At 41.6% G+C, this 24,752-nt stretch overlaps 1 protein-coding gene across 4 annotated transcripts in view; it reads right to left on the bottom strand.

The window, feature by feature from the left end:
• Positions 1–24,752, bottom strand: part of ZSCAN18 (zinc finger and SCAN domain containing 18) — a 47,181-nt gene that overhangs the window by 12,380 nt on the left and 10,049 nt on the right. Inside the window, exon 1 of one of the 4 annotated variants that reach the window (XM_008572209.1) lies at positions 2,822–2,896. The exons of 2 other annotated variants lie outside the window; for them this stretch is intronic. The gene's annotated coding sequence lies outside the window, so the exon portion shown is untranslated. Of the gene's footprint in view, positions 1–2,821; positions 2,897–24,752 lie in introns of those variants that run through there. One more of the 4 variants, XM_008572211.1, reaches the window with a different exon arrangement.

Raw genomic sequence — 24,752 nt, 5'->3', positions numbered from 1 at the left:
GGGAAGTGTGGCAGCGCTCCCGCCGAGGGTTCGGATCCCACATACAGACCGGTTCCCGCTCACTGGCTGAGTGAGGCGCGGGAGCAACACCGAGGGCTGCGATCCCGTTGCCGGTCCCAGTCCGGTACGGGGGCGACACTGAGGGTTGCGATCCATTGCCGGACACGGAAAAAGAGAAAAAAAAAAAGAACCAGGAGGAGGAGGAAGCCATCCAAGAGTCTCCAGAAACCTCCAGTCCTGAGTGTGCCTTGCTTGCCTCCCTCGGTCCCATCCCTGGTCACACTGCTCCAAGGACTTTTCCATTAGGCAGAGGAACCAGGCAGGCCCACCTCCACCTCAGTGTTGTCCAGGATTTGTTTTGGATAGCATTTTCCTGGGACCCAGCCCCCCCACCCTGGCTTCAGCAGATGGAGCAGTGTGAAGGCATCCTGAGTTGTTCCTGTGAACTTCGCCCTTTTGGGGCCTGGGATGCAGGAGCTGAGGCAAAGAAGCCACAGTGGGTGGGTGGGTGGCTGGCTGGTTGGCTGTGTTGAGGGGTCCCAAGTCTCGTGGGCCTCTGGAGCACTGGAGAAAATCCCCTTCATCCTGTGCTAAGCAGAGACTACTCTGGCCCCCCACTATCCCAGCCCTGACCTCAAGTGATCCCTCATATCTGCTCCAGTCCCTCCTGCCTGCTCCAGGACACCTAACCTCCTAAGGGACCTTTACTACCAGCTCTCCATCTGCCCCCCACCCCCACCTGCCCAGCCATGCCAATGACCCCAAACTCCTCAGGGCCTTGTAAACAAAATGCCACTGACAACTTTTTCCAAACATCACAGTCACAGGCCCAAGGATCCAACCACGGACAAACACTGGGTCTGGGGTGGGAGGTTGATGGGTCGCAGGATATTCACATGGTCTCCCCTGGCCTCATCTACAGATTATTCATTATAAAAGGTAAAAGGTACATTTAAAAGAATGAAAAAATGTGGAACAGAAGTCATCGTTAACATCTCAGTGGCTTTCCGTGGTCCCTTCCAAGAACACACACTCCCAATCCACTCACAGGACAGACAGAACAAAGAGTCATCTGTATAACTGACCTGGGTTCCCCCAATGCTTCAAGGTCAGAAATAACAAGGAATTCACAGACCCAAAGATCATGCAGAGAAACAGGAACTTAATGCAACATGTAGTCCTGTTCTGGCTCCACAGCACGAAAAGAAAACTTGTACAGGACATCCTTGGAATGGGGGGTGGGGGGGAACACGGCGGGGGTGAAGATAGACAAGGGACCAGATCGTGGTGTGGAACAGAGGATGGTGTAACTGTCCAACTTAGCCTCTAAGGAGTCAGCTAAGATACGGGTATATATATCAGAAAGTGGGGTCGAAGGGGAGAGAGGGAAGAGGGAGAAAAGGAGAGAAGGGGGAAGGAGGGAGAAGAAAAGGGAGAGGAGAGAGATGAGAAGAAAGAAAGAAGAGAGGAGACAGTGGGGGGAGGGAAAGAGAGAAAGAAGGGAGGATTAGGTGAAGAAAGGAGGGGGAGAAGAGGGAGAGAAGGGAGAGGAGTGGGGGGTGGGAGATAGACACCTCTCCCCACACACTCACGGGGGAGTGGAGAGGACAGTTAAAATTTGACACAATACAAAATACTAACAGGTAATCTGGGCAAAGTGTGTGCAGGAGTTCTAAAAACTTTTTTTATAAATTTGAAAACTTTAAAAAAATGTTAAAATAGGGCTGGCCGATTGGCTCAGTTGGTTAGAAAGCGGTACTGATAATACCAAGGTCCAGGGTCTGATCCCTGTACCTGGCCAGCCGCCAAAAAAAAAGTTTAAAAATGTTAATAAACAACGTTAAAAGAAAAAAACCCCACAAACCTCAGTGGTCCCTACTCCTCCTCACCTGCCCCATCCACCAGCACCATCAGAAGCATCAGGGAAGGGCAGCATCAGATGATCTTATCCATCCTCCCCATCCCGCCCCCTCCCCTGTCAAGACAGAGGCCAGGACCCCTCCACTCTTGCCTCTCTCCCATGAAAGGGGTCCCTGGGGCAGAGGCAGGCACCTCTTTCAAACCGAACCCACCTCCAGGCAACTGGGGAGAGGCGGGACATCCCGGAGGAGGGGCAGAGAATCACTACAGGGCTGCCACCAGGCGGCTCAGCTCCGCCCCTTGCTACCCAGCCCCCACCACTTCCCTGCACCGAGGCCTTCTCCAATAGGGGCAACCTCAGCCCTCCCACTCGCGGACAGCCAAAAAGGGGATCTCCCCCACCCCGACCTTCCTCCCCTCTTTCCCTCCTTACTCAGGAGTATCTCAGCCCTTGCCCTCCACATCTCAACCCCCACATTAGCCCCTTCCCTCCCAGGACCTACACTCAGAAACCAGCACTCATTCTCTCCTAATTCCCGCCCCCTCAGCCGGCAGTAGGGGTCCCCTCTACCTTAACCCAACCCGGACACCCAAAAGGAGCTCTGGCCCCTCACCCACCCTCAGCTTTGCCCCTTCCCCCACCACACACCACCCGAAGGGCTCCTAGACCCTCCCCCTTCCAGACCCCAACCCAAGGGGATCGAAACCCTGGGGCACGTTGGTCCATCCCCCACTACACTCCCACCTAAGTGGCCCCCGGCCCATCCCACACCACACTCCCACCCGAGGGGATCCCAGACCCTCCCTTCCCCGAGATCAAAATCCTGGGACTACAAGGCCCATCGCCCACCCCCCACTGCACTCCCACCGGAGGCGCCCTCATCCCGTCCCAAGCCCAGTGTCCCTCCCTGCCCCCTTCTCCTCGCCCCCTTCACAACGTATCCCTCCGGGCCCGACCCACCTGCTGCGCAGTTACCCCAGGCCGTCCCGGTAGCCCGGAGCCCAAAGCTGCGCGATGGCGGCCGGTCGGACTGCGCATGCGCGCTGGGACCGCGCCGCGAACTACTCCTCCCAGCATGCTGCGGGCTTGTCCCGGTGGGGTGGGGCGGGGCGAGGCTGCTATGACGGAGCAGACAGCCAATCAAAGGCAGGGTAGCCTCCGGACACCGCCTCACCCACTCTTGCTCTTGCGTCATTTTCGACGCCATAGCAACGCGGCAAACAAACGGATTAAATATACGCCCTTGACAACCAGAGAGACCATGTACCCGGAGAGACAAAGACGGGGAGACGGACAGAGACGGGAGTAGACAGAGACATAGAGGCAAAAAGACGCAGTCTGGGAGTGGCAGAAACGTGAAGACCCAGAGACGTACACGCGCAGAGAAAGAGACAGACAACACAGACACAGACAACACTCTGGCGAGATACACGGAGACAGAAAAGGAAAGGAAAAGAGACAAGGAGGAACCAACAGACACAGAGAAAAGGGAGAAAGACCTAAAGAAGGGGAAATCCAGAGACTCGGAAATAGAGACAGAAATTGGTGGACACAGTACTGGGGAGACAGAGAGACCCAAAGACGGAGAGAAACTCTGCAATAAGGAAACCCAGAGATGACAGAGACAGTGAGAATCAGAAATAGGGAGACAGAGATGAAGAGACCCAAAGACAGATGTCGAGGCACTGAGACTCAGAGACACTGACTCGCTTAAAAAAAAAAAAAGGACAAAAGGATTCTGCTGATTCTGCTGTTCCAGGAACTAATAGAATTCGAAAACTATCCATGCCGTGGGTCTTCAGGAGCTGCTAAAGTGGACGAAAATGTGAGAGAGGCAGCTGGGGTGAGGGGTGTGCACGTAAGTCCAAAATAGATGTGGCCACTCCAGTAGACAAGGGCTACAAAGTTGCTTCATATTCCAGAGTTTTCTAGACAGCAGAGCTTATGAGAATGTTATTTTGGTCATTTTGTGTGAACTAATATTTTAAATGTATACTTGAACAGTTTATATAATTTATTTTTTATTTACATACAACAACACATACTTTTTGGTATTCAGTTCTATAAATTTTAACTCATATACCACCAACACAATCAGGACAAAGAACAGTTCCATTGCACAAAAACTTCCTCCTGCTGCCCCTTTGTAGTCACATCCTCCCCCACCCATAACCCCTGGCAACCACTGATCAGTAGTTTGTGGCTACCGTTTTGCCTTTACAGAATGTCAGATAAGTGGAATCATACAGTAAATGGCCTTTTGAGATTGGCTTTTTTCACTGAACATAATTCCCTTGATATCCACTGAAGTAATGTGTATCAGTAGTCCACTCCTCTTCATTGCCAAGTAGTATTTTGATGATATACAATAGTTTGTTTAAACATTCATCCGTTGAAGGACATGAGGATTATTTCCAGTATTTTGTTATTACAAATAAAGCTGCTATAAACATTTGTGTACAGATTTTTTTTTTTTTTAAAGATGACAGGTAAGGGGATCTTAACCCTTGACTTGGTGTTGTCAGCACCACGCTCTCCCAAGTGAGCAAACCGGTCATCCCTATATTGGGATCCAAACCCATGGTCTTGGTGTTATCAGCACTACACTCTCCCGAGTGAGCCACGGGCCGGCCCCATTTGTGTACAGATTTTTATGTGAACATTAGTTTTCACTTTTCTAGGATAGATGTCCAAGAGTGTAATTGCTGGGTCATATAGTAGGCACATGCTTAGTGTTGTAAGAAACTGCTATACTCTTTTCCAGAGCAGCTGTACCATTTTACATTCTCACCACCAACGTGTGAATCAATTTCCCCACATTCTTACCAGCACTTGGTGTTATCACTATTTTTTACTTTAGCCATTCTGATAGGTGTAGCGATAGCTCATTGTGGTTTTAATTTGCATTTCCCTAATGGCTAATGATGTTGAGCATACTTTCATGTTTGTTTGCCATCTGTATATCCTCTTCAGTGAAATGTCTTTGCCCATTTTCTTTTTAAAAAACTGTTGAGTTTTGAAAGATCTTTACATATTCTACATATACATTCTTTGTCAGATACATGGTTTGCAAAAATTTTCTCCCACTCTTGAAGCTTGTCTTTTTATTTCTTTAATAGGGTATTCAGTAGAATGAAGGATTTTCATTTAGATAATGGCCAATTTATCAGTCTTTCCTTTTATGGACCATGCTTTTGGTGTGAAGTTTAACAACTCTGCCTAGTCTTAACTCTTGAGGGTTTTCTCCTATTTTTCTAAAAGTTTTATAACTTTACTTTTTACATTTAAGTCAATCACCAATTTTGAGTCAATTTTTGTATAAGACATGTGGTTTATATTGAGGTTCATTTTCCCCTATGGATGTTTGGGTGTCTTTTTTCTCACACCACTTCTGACACCACATGTATGTTTTTTTCCAACACCAACCAATTCTCCAATACTAACTGGGTGTCCAACAATTCAATCCAATTCAGATACTAACTAGCCAGAATTAGCACAGACACCACAGGTCAAAGGTTCAGTCCCACAAGACTGCCCCCATTTCAGACACCAGCCACAGGTTACCCACACTTCTGCTAGGCCAACTACAAATTCTGTTCGACTTCTGGTGAGGACCCTCTTGCTGCATCATAACACAGCAGAGGGTATCACACGGCGGGAGGGCAAGAGCATGCGTGTCAACTCAGGTCTCTCCTCTTCTTATAAAGCCACCAGTTCCATCATGGGGTCCCCACGCTGACAACCTTACCTAATCATTATGACCTTTCAAATGCCCCACTTCCAATCAACATATGAATTGGGGTATTAAGTTTCTAACACATAAAATGTGGGGGACATATTCAAAGTGGACATACCACTATGCTTCCTCCATTGAACAGCTTTTATGCCATCAAAAATCAGTTGGGTGGGCCGGCCCAGTGGCGAGAGTGCGCCACTTGGGAGCGCGGCGGCGCTCCCGCCGAGGGTTCGGATCCCATGTGGAGACCGGTTCCCGCTCACTGGCTGAGCGCGGTGCGGGCGCAACACCGAGGGTTGCAATCCCGTTGCCGGTCCCGGTACGGGCGTGACACCGAGGGTTGTGATCCCGTTACCGGTCAGTAAAAAAGACAAAAAGGAAAAAAAATAAATAAATAAATAAAATAAACCACCTTTTATCCTTTTTGGAAAAGGATAAGATAAATGTTAATCTACACATAAAAGTATTAAAAGAAAGCATTTAAAATACTAATTTGGGAATATCTTTGTGAATCTATTTTTGGGTTCTCTATTCTGTTCCATTGACCTATGTGTCTGCCAATACCACGTTCTCTTGATTGTTTAGCTATATAGTAAGGCTTAACATCGGGTAAAGTTATTCCTTCCACTTTTCTTTCTTTTTCAAAATTGTTTTAGCTATTTTAATTTTTGTGCTTTCCCATATAAACTTTAGAATAAATTTCCTTATGTCTACAAAAAAAAAACCTCACCAGGAGTTAGATGAGAATTGCATTATGCAACTTTTTGTGTCTCTTTCCTGGCTAATTGCGTTGGCTGGGACTTCCGATATGATCTTCAACAGCAGTGGGAAGAGTAGGCATTCTTGTCTTTTTCCACTCAAAGGGGAAAATCGGGCTTTCACCATTATGATGTTAGCTATAGGTTATTAGCACAATGCCCTTTTCAGATTAAGGAAGTTCACTTTTATTCCTAGTTTGCTGGTATTGAATTTTTTTCAAATGCTCTGTTGCGCCTACTGATAAAATCCTGTAGTTTTTGTTCCTTATTCTGTTAATAATGGTGGATTACACCGGCTTTCAAATACTGACCCAGTCTTGCATTCCCAGGGTAAACCCCTTCATCATGTTGCACTATGTTTATATACTGCAGGATTTGATTTGCTGATATTTTTGAGAATATTTGTGTTTACATTCATGAGGGATATCAGTTTATAGTTTTCATGCACTATCTTTGTCCGATTCTAGTAAACAGGTAATGCAGGCTCATAAAATGAGTTGGGAGGCATTTCTTCCTCTTCAATTTTCTGGAAGTGTGGAATTGACATCATTTCTTTCTTAAGTGTTGGGCAGAATTTGCCAACAAAAATATCTTGGGTCTGGAGTTTGTTTTGGGAGAAAAAACCCAATTTCTTCAATATATACAAGTCAATTCAGTTTATCTACTTCTTGAAGAGGGAGTTTTGATAATTTGCATCTTTCCAAGAATTGGGCCATGTTATCTAACTTAGTGAACTTATGTACAAAAACTTAAAATAACGTGTTATGATCTGAATGTTGGTGTTCTCCAAAATTCATACCTTGAAAGTTTAATCCCCAATGCTATAGTATTAAGAAGTGGGACCTTTAGGAGGTAATTTAGTCATGAGGGCTCCACCCTCATGAATGGAATTAGTGCTCTTTTAAGAGTTCTGAGGGAACTTGTTGGCCCCTTCCACCACATGAGGACGCAAGAAGGCACTATCAGACACTGAATGCCAGTGCCTCAATCTTGGACTTCCCAACCTCCAGAACTGTGAGCAATAAATTTCTGTTGTTCATAAAGTATTCAATCTATGGCATTTTTGTTATAGCAACCTGAATGAACTAATCCCTTACCCTTTTAATGTCTGTGAGATCTGTAGTAATATCTTTTTCATTCCTGATGTTGGTAATTTCTGTCTTTTCTCTTTTTTCTTGATCGCACTGGCTAGTTTATCAATTTTACTGATCTTTTCAAAGAAACAGCTTTAGGTTTCTTTGCTTTGTGTTTTTTTCAGTGTATGAAATGAAATGTACAAGTATGTAGAAATATGGAAGAAAATGCCAGGAAAGTCAATTGGAAAAATAGGAAGTGGTTGCCTCTGGTGAGAAGTAGTGGCAGGTGATAGGGAGAAGGGAAGTGGAGCTGCCATTTTTCCTTATAAACTTTTGACATCATTTGACTATTTATACCACATACATGTTAATTACACTTTGACAAAAATTAAAAACACATTATATTGTAAGGTAGAGTACAAAAATTATTTTATTTAAAAATTAATACAAACCCTCAAAACTTATATGTATATATTTGTACAGAAATAATAATAGCAGCAATTCTATAATGTTTGTATAGAACTTTATAGCAGTGCTAGGCACTGTTTTAAGGACTTTACATCTATAACATTTAATCTATAACATTTAATTCTTAAACAGCACCTTTATGAGGTAGTATCATCCCTTATTTATAAGTTGAGAAAACTGAGGCACAAGTTTGGTAACTTGTCCACGGCCCTACAAATATAAAATGGCAGGGGGGATAGCAGTCCAGGTGGTCTGGCCCCAGAGTCCTGTTCCTAACCTCTAGGCTGCATTGCCTCTGCATGAAAGTATATATGAAGGTACATAACTATGTAAGTGCATAGAGGAAATTACAAAAGGTCCACAGAAAGCTATTAGCACAGTTTAGCTTTGGCAAACACATCAGGGTAAAGGCAGAATATAATCTTTTTATTCTATATACTTCTGTATAGTTAAAATTTTCATGTGACTTGTACTATGGAGAGACCTTATACATACTATAAAGCCACTGTTACAAGTAAAGTAATTTGGCAAACACATCACGGTAAAGGCAGAATATAATCTTTTTATTCTATATACTTCTGTATAGTTAAAATTTTTATGTGACTTGTACTATGGAGAGACCTTATACATACTATAAAGCCACTGTTACAAGTAAAGTATGATATCTGACACAGAAACAGAGAAATATATGGAACAAAATCCAGCAACATTAAAATACATACTGGAATGCGAATTCTGATAAAGATGGAACTTTGGCCCATTAGGAAAAATAATAATTGTTCAATAAATTGTTTTGGGACAAATGACTCTATCCATATGGGGGAAAAAAAGTTAGATCCCAGTGCCCTCACTACTTATATCAAAATAAACTCCAGATGGGCCTAGATTTAAATGTACAAAATGAAACCATAATTAAGATTTAAAGAAAACAGGGACACTTTAAAAGTCCATGTATGGGTTTTTGCTTTTGTTTTCATCCAGGAGATATTTTAATTTAAACACTGACATTTGCCATTTTTGAAGGATCCTGTATTTGTCCTTTTCTGTTGCTTATAACAAAATACTCAGTACTGAGTAATCTGTAAGCAAATGAAATTTATTGCTTACAGTTTTGGAAGATGGGAAGTCCAAAGTCTAGGGAACACATCTGGTAAGGGTCTTGGTGGTGGCAACAGTGAACCACGGGTCTCACATGGCAGGAAATGGCAGAGCAGAGAGAGGGATAGTTCCTCATGCACTCTCCTTTTAAAGCCCTCAGAACCACACCCCTGACCAACACTATTAATCCATTCACTAGACATGGTCCTACAATCTAATAACCTCTTCAAGGCTCCATCTTTCAATTACCATATTGGGATTTCCCATCCTCAACATTTACAGTGGGAATTAAGCTTCTGATATATGAACTTTGGGGACACAGTTCAGTCAATCCACAGCAGATCCCTTTAGACAAAAGTACCAAAGAGTTGGCTAAGCCTAGTTGGTTGAGAATTTGGTCTGTGGGTGTCACCTTGTGTCCAGTGAGCAAAGTCAAGTTATAGAGGCAAAGGAGAGATGAGGTTCAAAGGATTCCAGCTCCAGTCTAAATGAGTAAATTAATCCCTACTTCCATGTTGGCAGAACCTGTCAGAGCAATATAAATGGTATTTCCTGCCAAGACAGTGTCTATAGTCTTATATAAGTTTTACACAGACCTAAATAAGACATATAATCCAGATTTTTCTTTTTTGAGTCTGGCTTCTCTATTCTTCCCTGCTGGGCTCTGCTATTTCCCAAACAGTGTCCAGAGCACCCTCCCCAAATCCCAGAATAAGGAGATGAGAAGCACAGAGTGACAGCAGCACAAAGGGTGGCTCCAAAGATATGTCTGAGGTGCAGGAGCAGGTCTGCCCTGTCATGAAGGACTTTTCAGGTCCATGTGTTTCTCCATCCTCCCGACATTCACTTTTTCTCTTTTCTGTATTTGGTATTACATTGCGCTCAATATTCCAGTTCATTAATCTTCTCATTGGCTCAAGGTAATTTAATGTTTAGCTCATACAGTGCATATTAAGTTGGCTTTTTATATACTCAGTCATTTCTTCTTTATTTGGTTCTTTTCCAAATATGGCTTTTCATGATTATAGTTTCCTACTCCTTCCACATTTTGATTTCCTATTGTTCCCACTGTATGTATTTAAACATTTTAAGCATAATTTCAATATCTGATGTTCATGTGACTAATTTCTTCTGACTTCGTATCCTGGTAGCTTATCTCTGTTTGTACTCCATAGTTTATAGTTTGGTTCTCATGCTTGGGAGATATCACATTTGAGGTGTGTACAGTCAGTTTATTTCTATTTATTCCAGTTGTCCTGCAGGAAGTTGGACAAAACCCACATGGATTTGATGTCATTGTGATTAGCCAGTATGTGAAAGGTGCCCTTGCTTCAGAGTTTGATCACTACTCTGAATTGTTTCCTTTATTTAATTTTGTTTCTGGGAAGTACTATCTTCCTTTCACCTTTATTCAGAATTCAATGATTCTTGTAAATTTTTAAGGGTTTGTAGTTGTCTGCATTATAAGTTTTGAAATGTATAGTGTTTTTCCCATAAGCACGAACATCCACAGTGTACATGAGTAGAATATTTCACATAGATATTTTGTGGCAGACAGCATAACCTCATGACAAAATGCAAACTTCTTCATTTGGAACATTTCTCACCCCAAATATACTATATGGTAACAATAACTTGTAGAGGGTGACTATTTTTTTAGTATGCGACATTTTCTTTTTTCTTTTTTTTTTTTTTTTTTGGTCTTTTTTCGTGTCCGGCAATGGACCGCAACCCTCAGTGTCGCACCCGTACCGGACCGGGACTGGCAACGGGATCACAACCCTCGGTGCCGCGCCCGCCCCTCGCTCAGCCAGTGAGCGGGAACCAGTCCGCATGTGGGATCCGAACCCTCAGCGGGAGCGCAATCGCGCTCCCAAGCGGCGCACTGTAGCAGTGCGCCACCGGGCCGGCCCCTAGTATGCGACATTTTATGTAAATGTTTTAAAAGATATATTGCATAGCAGTTGCATACCTGCATATGGCCAGAATTACTATTCTTATATAACACTAAGCTAATACAGATTTATTTACCTGAATTCAGGTCTCTTGGCTCCAACTGCTGTGATTCCCTCTTAGCATGTACCTGACTCTGTAAAAATAATCTGATCTTCAATTTTCCATTTTATTTAAACGTTAATTAAAAGGGCCTTAAATGAAATTTGTATGTAGTTAGATATTACTAGTTGGTTACATATTAATTCATACTTTCTACGGTCATTTCACAGCACTTAGAAAACATGACCTGTTTGGTACCTGCTTTCATGAGGTTAATGATATTTTCAGCCCTAAAACCTTGCCATTTAAAATAATTTTTTCTGGTATTGGAAAATAATGTGTATCCTGTGTTTACTAGTGGAAAATGCCATCCATTTGTCTGTATGTCTAGTTAGTTAAACTTTCTAATAAAGTTATTTAATATTCTTCATGCTCATTTATGTGATGCATACCAAAACATTCTATTCCTACGATGATTTTCATGTCACCTAATATGATTATAAATGTGCCAATCTGTCATTGTCCATGAATCTTTGTGTTATACATTTTAAACTCTTAGGTACTAAGTCTACATGTATAAATAACTTAGGACAGTGACTAATGCATTGTATGAATTAAATAAGTACTTACCACTCTGATCTATCAAACTTCCATTTACTCAACCACTCATTATTCACTATGTTTAATACTTGTTCTTATTAAAATGTATTTTTATGTCCTATCTAAATATTGATAAAAAAAGAAGAGGTAGGCTCAGTATACTGTCAAATGGCATCCTTCACTAATTTCTTTTAGGTTAAATAACTCATTTGGCTCATACAATAAATACGAATATTAAATACAGCAGTTGTAGGCTGGCCAATTAGCTCAGTTGGTTAGAGTGCGGCCTTGTAGCACCAAGGTCAAGGGTGCTGGTCAAGGGTGCGGCTGGTCAACACCAGCCAGCCACCAAAAAATAAAATAATAAAAAAGTATAGTAGTTATAGTCATATTTTCCACTCTACAACAGAGAAAACTGTGGATCATTCACTGACTATATCAAAGCTTAAGTCTCCTACATTATACTTTCTGAACCTTCCATGTCAATTGCCTAGAAAAATCTAGAAACATGGAATACTACAAATTAGAAATAAATACCTTGATAGGCAAAAATTATCAAAGTAAACTCATGAAGAGATAGATATATGGACAGACATATAATAAGTAAAAAGATTAAATTAATTTAAAACAAAAAAGAAATAAAATCCTGAAACCACAATGGGAAAAAAGTGGTAAATTTGGCTACATTAAAAACTTACATGGCAAAAAAAAAAAAAAAAATACCATAACCAAAATAAAGAAACAAATTGTTGGTAAAATATCTGCAGATATATGACTGGCAATGGCTGAATGTCCTTAATACACAAAAAGCGCTTATAAATCAACAAGAAAAATACTACCAAACCAAGAAAAAATAACGGGCTAAGTACACAAATAATAGTCAACCAACTTCCAGAAAAAGCAGTACAAATGGCTTATAATTCTATAAAAAGATGCTCAACTTCCTCTATAAGTAAACAGAACAGAAAGTAAGGCAAGATGCCAGATTTTATGTGCTAGATTGGGAAAGTTTAACAGTCCCGAACATTGACAAAAAGGTAAAAAAAATAGGTATTGCTATTAGAATATTCATCTGTTCAACCTTTTTAGATTATAATTTGGCAATATCTCTCAAACGTTCCAATGCATATACCTTTTGACCCAGCAACTGCACTCCCATGAATTGACCTGAGTATATCCAAGTATGCCTGCATGTGTGAAAAAAGTCACAAAAATGTTACACTGCAGCATTTACAATCTCAAATTCTTGTTTATAATATCAATCTATATGTCTGTTGACAGATCCACATAATTGAATGTTATGAGGCCACTAAAAAAAATGAGGTATACTTACCTGTGTATGCATGAAATGGATTCCAGAACACATTGTAAAGAGGTCAAGGAAGAATACAAAACACTATACCCTATGTGTCCCAAAACAGTACTCCCCTCACCCCCTATTTAAATGTCTCTAGAAGAATAAACAAGAAAACATCAATAACTGCGGTCTCTGAGGAGGGGGCTTCAGGTGAAAAAGACATTCATTTTCCATTCCTACTTTTTAATTCTTTACCACATGCATGGATTACTTTTTCAACTAAAGTAAAAATATTTGGTTCAAAAAAAGAATTACAGAACCCAGACATAGGGACAGATTTAAAGGCTCTCTCAGTTGACAACTGACAAGAACACATCTAAATGGGCCTTACTGATACAGGAGAATCCACTGGCTGTCTATCAGTGCATTTCACAGTGTAAGTGCATCCTAACTTCTGAGGGGCTGAGAAATGCCAACTCTCCACCCCACTTCTGTCTCAGCCATTCCTTCTCTCTATAAGGCCACATGACTCCTGTCTCTGCCCATCTGTTTCATTCTTCTCTTTGCCCATAGTAAAATGTGGAAACAAAGAATGGCAGCCTCAGCCACCAAGTTGACCAGTTCTCACCAGCAGCCACAACTGACTGCTCAGAGTCCTTGAATCCAATTTTACCTCCTAAGGGAGGAGCCTGCATCAGGGGCCTCCAGTTCCACCAGTTGAGGCTAAGGACATAAAGACACAGAACTGGCTGCTCCCTCAGTGCAAGAATCCAACTGAGTCCCTGATAGTGACTCTCCTACCATCAAAATGAACAAGGCAGCCCCCACCGGTACTTGATGGGTGGTAGAAGAGAGAAATGTTCCAAAGACTGGTGGACTGGGTAGACAAAAGCCATTGGCAGTCACTCAGTGATGCGGTGAGATTGGGGAAAGCCTGTAGGAAAAAAAAGGGCTTGCAGGCTTCCAAGAGGCTAGGCAGTCTGTGAAACATTGTAGAACTGATTCCTGGCCACGTGAACCAAAGGGCACACGAGGACAACCTTAACCAAGTGGAACGTCTCACCCTTCATGTGACCCCCATGGAGGCAACATCTCAAGGGAGGGCTAGCTTGACTGGACTGGTTGCTGGGACAGGGCCTTCAATGAGTCGTTGGTGAGTGGAAGGAGCTGTGGCATGGGACAGAAGTCCTTACCAGCTTGAGTCTAGGAGCTTGGGTCCCAAACAGGCCTTTTCCAAACACTGGGGGATGGACATATACCACAATGGAATGAACACTGGGTATCATCTTCCTTCCCACTCCAAGACACGCCATTACTCTAAGACACTTAACACCAAATGGCCAACCCACCAAGACCTCATCTTCTCAGTGCCTGGGACTCCACCTCCACTTGGTAGGCATGTCCCACATCCCAGCTGTCATCACCCTCCTAAAGCACCACCTGGAGCTTCTAGTCCTCTTCACCTCCAGTCCTCCAACTCTGCCCACCTTAAGAGGCCTCCAGTCCACTGGCCTCTGTTTTCTCTTAATCCAACTATGTACACCAAAAGCTTGGAAAGCAATGCCATCCATGACCTACCAGTGATAGGTTCTGACAGTCAAAAAACATTTCAGAAGGCCACTTACTTCCTTTTTCTTTCAGCCTCCTGAGTCAGAGAAGAGTAACATCAACATCATTATTAACAAAAAAGTTAACATCATCATCAGTAATGAAAACATCATCATTAACAACAGTAGGCAGGGGAGCAGGAGCAGCTAATCTGCTATGAATCCTGCCATATCCCACTCTACATACCTCAAGTTAATCTTATGAGGTAGGACTTATCCACATTTTATAAGTGAGGAACTAAGGCACAGACAGGTTAAGTAATTCACCTAAGATCACAGCTACTAAGAGGTAGACTCATGAGTAAAACCCAAGTCTGACTGATGTCAAAAGATGTACTCTCAACTATGGTACTAATACTTGCATGATCCTGTTCCAACGCTTTCATGCAATTTCATGCAATTTTTAAAATTGAGATTGGGCTTCCTGTAGAAGCCTTTTGAGCAGCCAGAGATCTACCATTTAAACAAGCACCTATTAGCTGTCAGGCACATATGTTTTCTTTTATAAATAAAAGGCCCAAAATGCAAATAAAAGGCCCAAAATGCACACATGCATACACACACACACACACACACACACACACACAAAATATTGATCATAAAGATATTTCAATAGAAGCTAGAAGAGAAGCCCCAGGAGGAGAGGGATTTTTCCATTGAAGCAACTTGCTAAAAGACCCTATGCACTCTTCTGCACTCTTTTGCTTCTCTCCTAATTATGAGCACTTTCAATCTTGCAATAAAATCATAACAAGTACAGCTGATACAGGCTACAAGAAAGAAATCAGATAACACTTAATACCCAACAGTGTGGCAGGGACTACAACAAATAGTGGCACAAAAATTTACCATCTTTTGCTTCAACAGTTATGTCAATTGTTATCAGTTCAGCAACATCTTTTCCTTGGGAGTTCTAGTCTTACCTCAAATGAACTAATCCCACTATTCTTTCAATTCCTCCTTCTGATATTATTGTTATTTCATTAAATCCAAGGCACAACTGATGGTAAGATGCATATTTTATGTGTTACTAAGAGAAAAGGCTTGAAATTAAATCAAAACATGTCATTCATTAACCTGATCTCAGATACGTTGAAATGTGAAAAAATTCAGTAAGTCCTCAGGGTTCTGTGTCAGGACTAACTTTCAGATACCCAATCTAGAAATGTGCTAAAAACTTAACTGGATTTGTAATGGGACAAATGTCCTATAAAGGGGCTTTCTCCAGAACTCATTCTTTGATGCACTAGAGTTGTGTTGTCCAGTGTGTAGCCACTAAAAACATGCAGCCACAGAGAATCTGACATGCCACAGGTTTAAATGATATTTAGGGGATGGGGGTAAAAAAAAATATTATTAATATTAATTTCAACTGTTTCTTTTTACTTTTTTTTAAATGTGGCCATTAGAAAATTTGAAATTACATATGTGGCTCACATATTTCTTTTAGACAGAATTACTCTGGAAGATCTCTGACTGGAAGCTTTCATACATTGAGTATATATTTGTCGTCTGCCTCTAGTATAAGTTTTCTTTTTTTTTCCTTTTTGTCTTTTTTCGTGACCGGTAACAGGATCGCAACCCTCGGTGTCGCTCCCGTACCGCGACCGGCAATGGGATTGCAACCCTCGGTGTCCCACCCGCACCGCGCTCAACCAGTGAGCATACCAGTCTCTATATGGGATCCGAACCCTCGGCGGGAGCGCCGCCACACTCCCAAGCTCCGCACTCTACCGAGTGCGCCACCGGGACGGCCCTAGTATAAGTTTTCTTACCACACAAATGTAAGCATAGTCTTAAGGAGTTTTTCCATATTGTTACTCTTATTGGTTAACTCCAAAATGCATTCTTTTTACACTAGAGTTTTGATAAGCCTTCTTTCTGAGACCTCAAATTTAATGTTAACCAAATCTTCTAATGCAAAGAATGGAAAGAGTTTCAGTTTAAATGCTTTCTACATTCATTCCATTCATATATTTTGATTTTTTTTTTTAAGTTTTGAATGAACATCTGCACATAATATTACATCAGAAGGAAACACAGTGAAAAGTCTCCCTCAGGCCCTGGTCCCCTCTCTCAACTATGTCAGCAACATTCAAAAGGTTTCATTGTGATGTGTAACAGTCTCATGTTTAGTAAAGATTAAACAATCCCTGAAGGTTTTAACATATTTGTTATATTTCTAGGGTTTCTCTCCAGTAAGTTCAGCAATGTGGCAGAAGAATTTTTCTGACTTGTCATAGACAATGTCTCAACAGTTTCTGTTCCAAGGAGTAAGGGATTAATTGCATTATTTTCTAACAGGTGCTCTTCAATATGAAGTCTCTGACACCAAGTTAGTAAAGAGAACCATACAATCTCTGTCATCCACATTCACTGAATCCCCACAGGTGTCACTCCAATGCGCTTAAAACTGCTGTCTAATAAGAGCATAGTTGCTGTGGAAACCTTTCCCACACTGGAAACACTGATAAGAGGTCTCATGTATCTTTTGGTGCTTGGTCAGACATGTACTATCCCTGAAAGCTTTGTCACACTGATTACACTCAATGGGCTTCTCACCAGTATGAGTCCTCTGGTGCCAGACCAGGCCAGTAATATTCCTGAACGGCTTCTGACACTGGTTACAGCCACAGTGCTTCTCACCAGTATAAATACTCTAATGCCTGATGAGGTAAGAACTCTCAATGAAAGTTTTCCCACATTTTTTACACTCGAGGATTTCACGCCAGAATGGATTTTTTGATGCACAATGAGGTGACCATTGCAGTTGAAGGATTTTCCACACTCCATACATTTATACAGTTTTCCTCTAGTGTGAATCCTCCCATGTTTAATAAGGTATGAGCCCTCAATAAAGGCCTTTCCACACTCAGTACATACACAGGCTTTCTCTCCTGTGTGAATACTCAGATGAACAATAAAGTGAAAGACATCTGGGAAGGACTTTTCACACTCTTTACGTCTGAATGATTTTTCTCCAGTATGAGTTCTGTGATGCAAAACAAGGGAAGAGAGGTGGCTGAAGGACTTCTCACATGGGCCATATTCATAGGGCTTCTCTCCCATGTGGGTCTTCTCATGCTTTATAAAGGCAGAGCCAGCATTGAAGGCTTTCCCACATTTATTGCATTTATAGGGCTTCTCTCCTGTGTGGATTCTTTGATGCACAATCAGGTTGTAATTCTTGGAGAAGGATTTTCCACAGTCATTACGGATATTAAGGTCTCTCTCCAGTATGAGTCCTCTGGTGCCAGATGAAGTGAGATTTCCCTCTGAAGGATCGTCCACATTCACTGCAGTTGTAGCATTCATCTACAGATGGATGTAGATGAATTTTCATGTTCTGAGAAAGAGTCAGAACTCTTCATCTACATGCCCTTTTGCTCATCAGGGCATGTGTCCTGATCAAACACCATCTCACATCCCTCTCCTTTGTATGGTTCCCTTTCCCTAACAATTATATCTGTTCACTAAGGTGTGGAAATGGTTGAAGCAGTTACCACTTTCATTGCATTGTGAAGGCTTATCTCCTGTTAGATCTCCATGAAGGTGACCAGGTTGACCAACTTGGTTGATGGCTGTTCTACAATCATCATTTTTGTCAAGCATGTGACCTTTAGAGCTTTTCCAGCAATTACATATGTAACTGGAATGTTTAACATCTGAGTCATGTTCAGAGAAAACTTTTTGTTGCAGGACCTCTTTGACACAGAGCAAGGACTGAGCAGGGACTCGCACTTTCCCCCAATTTTTGATGACCAAAGCCTCTCACCAGACCATCTACATCCTCTTGGATGGATGCCATTCACCTCAAATGCTCCTCTGGGTTTTTATGGAGCATTTCTACCTGGACCTCACATTCCCAGGTTTCTCCTAATGCAGATAAACAGAAATCATCCCTAATGAATCAACTTTCACAACATTGGATAGTCCTTCCCCAGCAACATCCTGAGTTGATGCTTCCAATTTGATTTTTGTTTCCCAGGCTGGGGGAAAAAGGGAGAAAATATTTGAATCCTTGGAGAAAAAAATTGCTAAAGTTAGAATGGTGGCATGTAAATATTAAAGTCAATATCTACTAAATCTAACCCACTGCCCATCCTGTGGCACAGCAGTTCTACTCATAGTTGTACAACCAAGAGAAATGTGTACATATGTTCACAGCAACAAAAAAAATTGCTAAAGTTAGAATGGTGGCATGTAAATATTAAAGTCAATATCTACTAAATCTAACCCACTGCCCATCCTGTGACACAGCAGTTCTACTCATAGTTGTACAACCAAGAGAAATGTGTACATATGTTCACAGCAACACAGTTCATAACAGAATAAGACTGAATGCTATCCAAATGTCCACCAACTGGGGAGTGGATGAATAAGTTGTGGTTTATTTACATGACAAAATGCTATACATCAACAAAACTGAATAAACTGCAAGTATACAAAACAATATGGGTAAATCCCTCAAGTATAATATTGCATGAAAGAGGCAGACCCCAAGTGCACAGTATGTTTACTTTGTGAAAATTTTGAGTCATACACCTTTGTATGTTTTTCAGCATGTATATCATATTTCCATGGAAAGTTTTTAAAAATCATATATACACATACTATCCACCACCAAAAAATAACAAATTATACAAACATACATAGATTTTTTTTCAGGTATAGACCTGCAAGGTGGGGAGAAAATATGAAGGTGAAGGATAGAGCCATCTGTAGAGAATAAAAATAGTTTTGAAATTTTCTCTTTTTTAGGGGGGTAGGGGGGTAGCCAGCTGACTGGCATGGGGATCCAAACCCTTGACCTTAGTGTTATAACACTGCACTGTAAACAACTGGGCTAAATGGACAGCCCTAGAGATTAATCTTAACAGAAGGTGAAAATAACCACCAAAGAGGGCTGGCCTCCCAGAAGGGAAGTGGGTAAATTTTAATAAGACCCCCAGCACTGAGTAGCAGAATCCCTGCCCTGCCCACCACACATCTGGAACACAGGCCACTTATTCTGGTCCAACCAGCTGCCACATGCTTATCTTCCCATCTGGACCACTGGCATCCGACAACCGCATCTATATCTCACAGTTCATGGAGTAAACATGCAGTTCCCTCACACGCCCAAATCCATGCACAAACATCAGCCACCACAAGCTTCTCTGAGGGCCTGCATCAGGTGAGGAACACAGAGCAGGCTGGTGGCCTCACAGTTCCAGACAGACCCTGGCTACACAACCTTGTACCACATACTGGAGGGAACCCTGAAATGCACCCAAAGGTATTCTACAACCACAGCTGTTACAGAACTCTCAAAACAGATGAAAGGATTCACAGCTCCTGGGGAACATTTGTCCCCTTTCTCTCAGTTCTCTCTCAGGACTCCTGGCCATACTGGATCCACATGCAGCACAAAAGAGAGCCTCCTTGGCCCCAGACCCTCATGATTTCCTCACATTCATCAAGAAGCACAATCTCTCCACATCTGCCCACAAATCAATGTTCTTTTTTCATATTACACCAAGGTCTCGTATCCACGAACCCAAGCTCACTATGACCTCTGGACTTCTTCCTTACACCTCAGTCTTCCCCTGAGGCCAAGGAAGCCCAACAGGTGGTATGCATCTAGTCTGTGCAGTCAGAATTCTAGAAGAGGTACTGACACTATTTATTTTATTTTTATTTTTTTTTTTTTTTAAAGATGACCGGTAAGGGGATCTTAACCCTTGACTTGGTGTTGTCAGCACCACGCTCAGCCAGTGAGCGAACCGGCCATCCCTATGTGGGATCCGAACCCGGGGCCTTGGTGTTATCAGCACCGCACTCTCCCGATATTTTTTTATTTTTTATTTTTTTAAAAGATGACCGGTAAGGAGATCTTAACCCTTGGCTTGGTGTTGTCAGCACTACGCTCAGCCAGTGAGCAAACCGGCCATCCCTATATAGGATCCGAACCCGTGGCCTTGGTGTTATCAGCACCGCACTCTACCGAGTGAGCCACGGGCCGGCCTTGACACTATTTTTTTTAAACTTACAATCTTTATTGAGATAATTGTAGATTCTCATGCATTTGTAAGAAAGAATACAAAGTGATCCCTTGTACACTCTGTCTAGTTCCCCACAATGGTGACATCTTGCAAAATTATAGCTGAATATCACAACCAGGATATCAACTTTCATACAATCCACTGATCTTATTCGGATTTCCCCAATTTTACATGTACTCATTTGTGTGTGTGTATAAATTAAACTCTATACAATTTTATCACCTACGTAGGTTCTTGTACCACAATAGTCAACAATAAAAGGAACAGTTCTAACATGAATAGTACCTATTCTATGTGTTGCCAATTTATAACCACACCCACCTCTCTCTTATCCCTAGGATACTGCTTTAATGCCTTCTTTGTCTTCTGGTGATCCCAATTACTCCCATGTGAAAATGACTTTTAATAAAAAGATATTATGGGAGGCCAGATGTCACACATGGAAAATGTAAAATCTTGCCTCTCTTTGATGATTAAACTTACATTCCACCTTGCACTCCTTCTGATGCTCTCATGTCTCATTCACCTTCCACATTTCTTTTTTTCTTTCTTCTTTCTATGTCATCAGCCAGAAAGCAGAAGTTACACACCTCACTAAATGTCTTTCTATGCTTTGGGCTGACTTTGTTATTCTCTTAATTATAAAAAATAAACAAAAGGTCCTCTATTCTGAAGCAACCAGATTTCCCCACAACTGTGCTTTCTGCAATGTTGATTGTGGAGCAGGAGGGCAGGGGGCTGATTCTTAAACACCAGGTTATCATTCTAAGAGGCAGTCCCCTTACAACATTAACTATCCTTGAACAGCCATGTACCTCTTAAAAGCTTCTGATAACTCTTTGATTTTGCATTTCCAGGATCAGACACTTTAGAAAAAAAATTCAAAACGTTCTTGACCCCTAACCTATCTATGTCTGTGAAATGTCAATAATATAAAATATGTTACAGAGATTGCTCATGTAATAGAAAAGATGAGAAGATTGTGGATATTTACCATGGCCACACCCGCTGGAGAAAGGTGGCTCCTACCATCCCAAAACAACACTGCGTAACACCAACAGAATATTTTCTCTCCTCTATGCTGATACTGCTGGTTCCTGGCATAACTGCAGCCATTCTGTTTTCTCATCACTACCGGCGGTTTCCACTTTCTTCCCAGAAGCTGTGCTAAAAGCCACAGAACAGAAATGGGGTCTTCTACAAAGGGCAGTCTAAGACACTACCTGGAAATGAGTGAATTAGGTACTTCTACTTATAGATGCTTCATGAATATGGAATATTGAGCTGATATCACCTAGAAAACTGTCAGACTGAACTGAGGCATGGAGTCTGGATTTCTAGGATCATTTTTAGTCCCAAAGCAGGCAATGACCTCATGAAAATGAACTGCTGCCCCAACAGCCACTGAAATTAACTAGGATTGAACAAATTGATGGAAGTGATTCGCATGGTGGTTATTTCTTTGGAATACATATTTGGTATTATTTTTACTGTTTTAATCTTTTGACAGTTGTGTGATCTATTTCCAATCCTTAGTGTAGTAAAACATTCTTTAAATGGTTTCTTGTTCTCATTGACCCCTCAGAATTTAGGATTAAACACTTGAGCCTCTTTATTTATAACAACAATGCAGTTATTTGCAGAGATTCTGTAATAATTGGCCTTCATTTTTATCAGGATATAGCTAGACCTCTGATTTTGCAATTAATCCCATACCTGAAGTGTCATATTTGAAAATAAATCCTATCATGTGAGCCTCTTTATTTATAACAACAATGCAGTTATTTGCAGAGATTCTGTAATAATTGGCCTTCATTTTTATCAGGATATAGCTAGAACTCTGATTTTGCAATTAATCCCATACCTGAAGTGTCATATTTGAAAATAAATCCTATCATGTGACATCCCTACCATGAAAGAACAAGGGTTGGATTTTCTCTGTGATATCAACACCCACAAAGCCCTGCCAGAGAACAGCCTGGAACCTGTTCCATGGCTTATGGGCTTACAGCTTTGTGGGAAGGTCTCTCTTGGCAAGTTATGGAACTTAGCAGATTTGGGGAGTTCCTAGAGTCAGATTTGGGGAGTGAGGAACTCACCCAAATGTCGAGGTAGAGCAGGTACACTCTAGGAGATTAATTTCTTGGGTTGGGTTTCCCAGACTCAGTATAAAAAAAAGCAAACCAGAGTAATAATAAAACCCTTGGGAGTGACCAAAGCCAGTAAAAGCACAATCCTAGATCTTCATTAAATCTCTAGGCACTTCCAAGTCACTGAAGAGTTAAAGGTACTGTATCCACACTGGCACTTGCTTTTGGTACTAACTCCCACTGCTATAGCTTGATGACTCCCAAAACTTAGTCCTCACCATGACAGTATAAAGAGAGTGGGAAATTCTATTATGGTAACTGAAAGTTGGGGCCTTCAAGAGAGGATTAGATTGTAGGAACATGCTGTGGTCCAGAGCATGGTTTTGAAGGCTTTAAAAGGAGAAAAATGAAAGTCTCTCTCTCTCTGCTCTGCCATTTTCTGCCATGTGAGATCCCTGCACTGCTGTAAAGCCACTACCAAGAAGACCCTCACCAGATGTATTCCCTGGACTTTAGACTTCCCAGCCTCTCAAACTGTAAGCAATAAATTTCATTTTCTTGCAAATTCCAGTTCCATGTATTTTGTTATAAGCAATAGAAATAGACTAATACCAGAATCATGCTTCTAAGAAACAACAGGATCAAGCAACTGTGCAAACATCAAAGTTGTTGGTTTCCATATATATCTGTGCATGATATGTGACTCCACTTTAAGAGGCTTAGAAAAGGATCTAGTCATATTTCTGAAGTCCTCTCATCAAGGAGAACCTTGACCTCCAACTGTCTCCAGGATGCTTCTTTGATGTCTCATGATGCCTCACAGGATCTCCATCTGTTCAAACCTAAGTCTTTTTCTCCTCTCCCCCCAACTCCATGCCTCACTCTCCCAAACCAGCACAATGTGCTAAAGCTCCCATTATCTTATTGATTTCATCTCTCCCACCCACTCAACTTCTCTGAATCCGTATCTGTATACTGGACTATCTACCCCTCCCCAACCCTTAGAGCTCTGCCAGGCAAAACGAAGAGACCAAAAGCTGAATGCCTGAGTCCTAACCCAGTGTCATGACTTTACTGATTCTCCCTGAGTATTCCCCATCCCAGTAAATAGCCTCTCCATTTTCTCAGTGGAGCAGGCCAGAAACCTGGGCACCATCCTACACATTTTTGCAAAAGTCACACCTGTCAGCTTTGACCATCAAATATATCCAGAATCCCATCAATTCATACCTCCTCCAGCACTGTGGTCCAAGCTACAACCATCTTTATATTTTAAAGTATAATTTAAATAGGATAAAGTCAAAGCAGACAATTCACTGACTCTTTAGAGTCAGCTGGGAAACCATAGAGATCCATGATATAATGCATTGCCATTTCCTAGCAGGTAACCACTGCGCTGACCTACATTACCACAGACTGCTTTGTTTGGCTCTGAACTCCATCTAAGCAGGTTCACAGCATCTGCATGCTCCTGTGTTGGGCTTGTTTCATTCAACAGTAGCAGACTCGAAGTCAAGTGAATGGATGAACTGTACCAAACATTTAGAGAAGAATTAACACCAATTATTCTCAAACTTCTCAAAAAATGAGGATGGAACACTTCCTAACTCATTCTATGAGGCTAGCATTACTCTGATACCAAAGCCATTACAAGAAAACTACAAATATCCCTTATGAATACTAATGCAAAAATTCTCAACAAAATACTAGCAAACTGAATTCAACAGCATATTAAAAGGATTATACACCATGACCAAGTGGGACTTACTCATGGAATGCAAGGATGTTTCAACATACACAAATTAATCAATGTAATACTCCACGTTAACAGAGTAAAGGAAAAAAAAATAAAACATGATCATGTCAAATGATGCAGAAAAAACATTGGACAAAATTAGATACCCTTTCATTATTTAAAAAAACACGCAATAGGGGCCGGCCTATGGCTCACTCGGAAGAGTGCGGTGCTGATAACACCAAGGCCACGGGTTCGGATCCCATATCGGGATGGCCGGTTTGCTCACTGGGTGAGCGTGGTGCTGACAACACCAAGCCAAGGGTTGAGATCCCCTTACCAGTCATCTTTCTAAGAAAAAAAAAAAAAAAAAAAAAAAAAAAAAAA

The sequence above is a fragment of the Galeopterus variegatus genome, unplaced genomic scaffold (assembly GCF_000696425.1).
Source record: "Galeopterus variegatus unplaced genomic scaffold, G_variegatus-3.0.2 Scaffold764, whole genome shotgun sequence".
Classification (NCBI taxonomy): Eukaryota; Metazoa; Chordata; class Mammalia; order Dermoptera; family Cynocephalidae; genus Galeopterus; species Galeopterus variegatus.
This window is presented reverse-complemented; position numbering and strand designations above follow the sequence as displayed.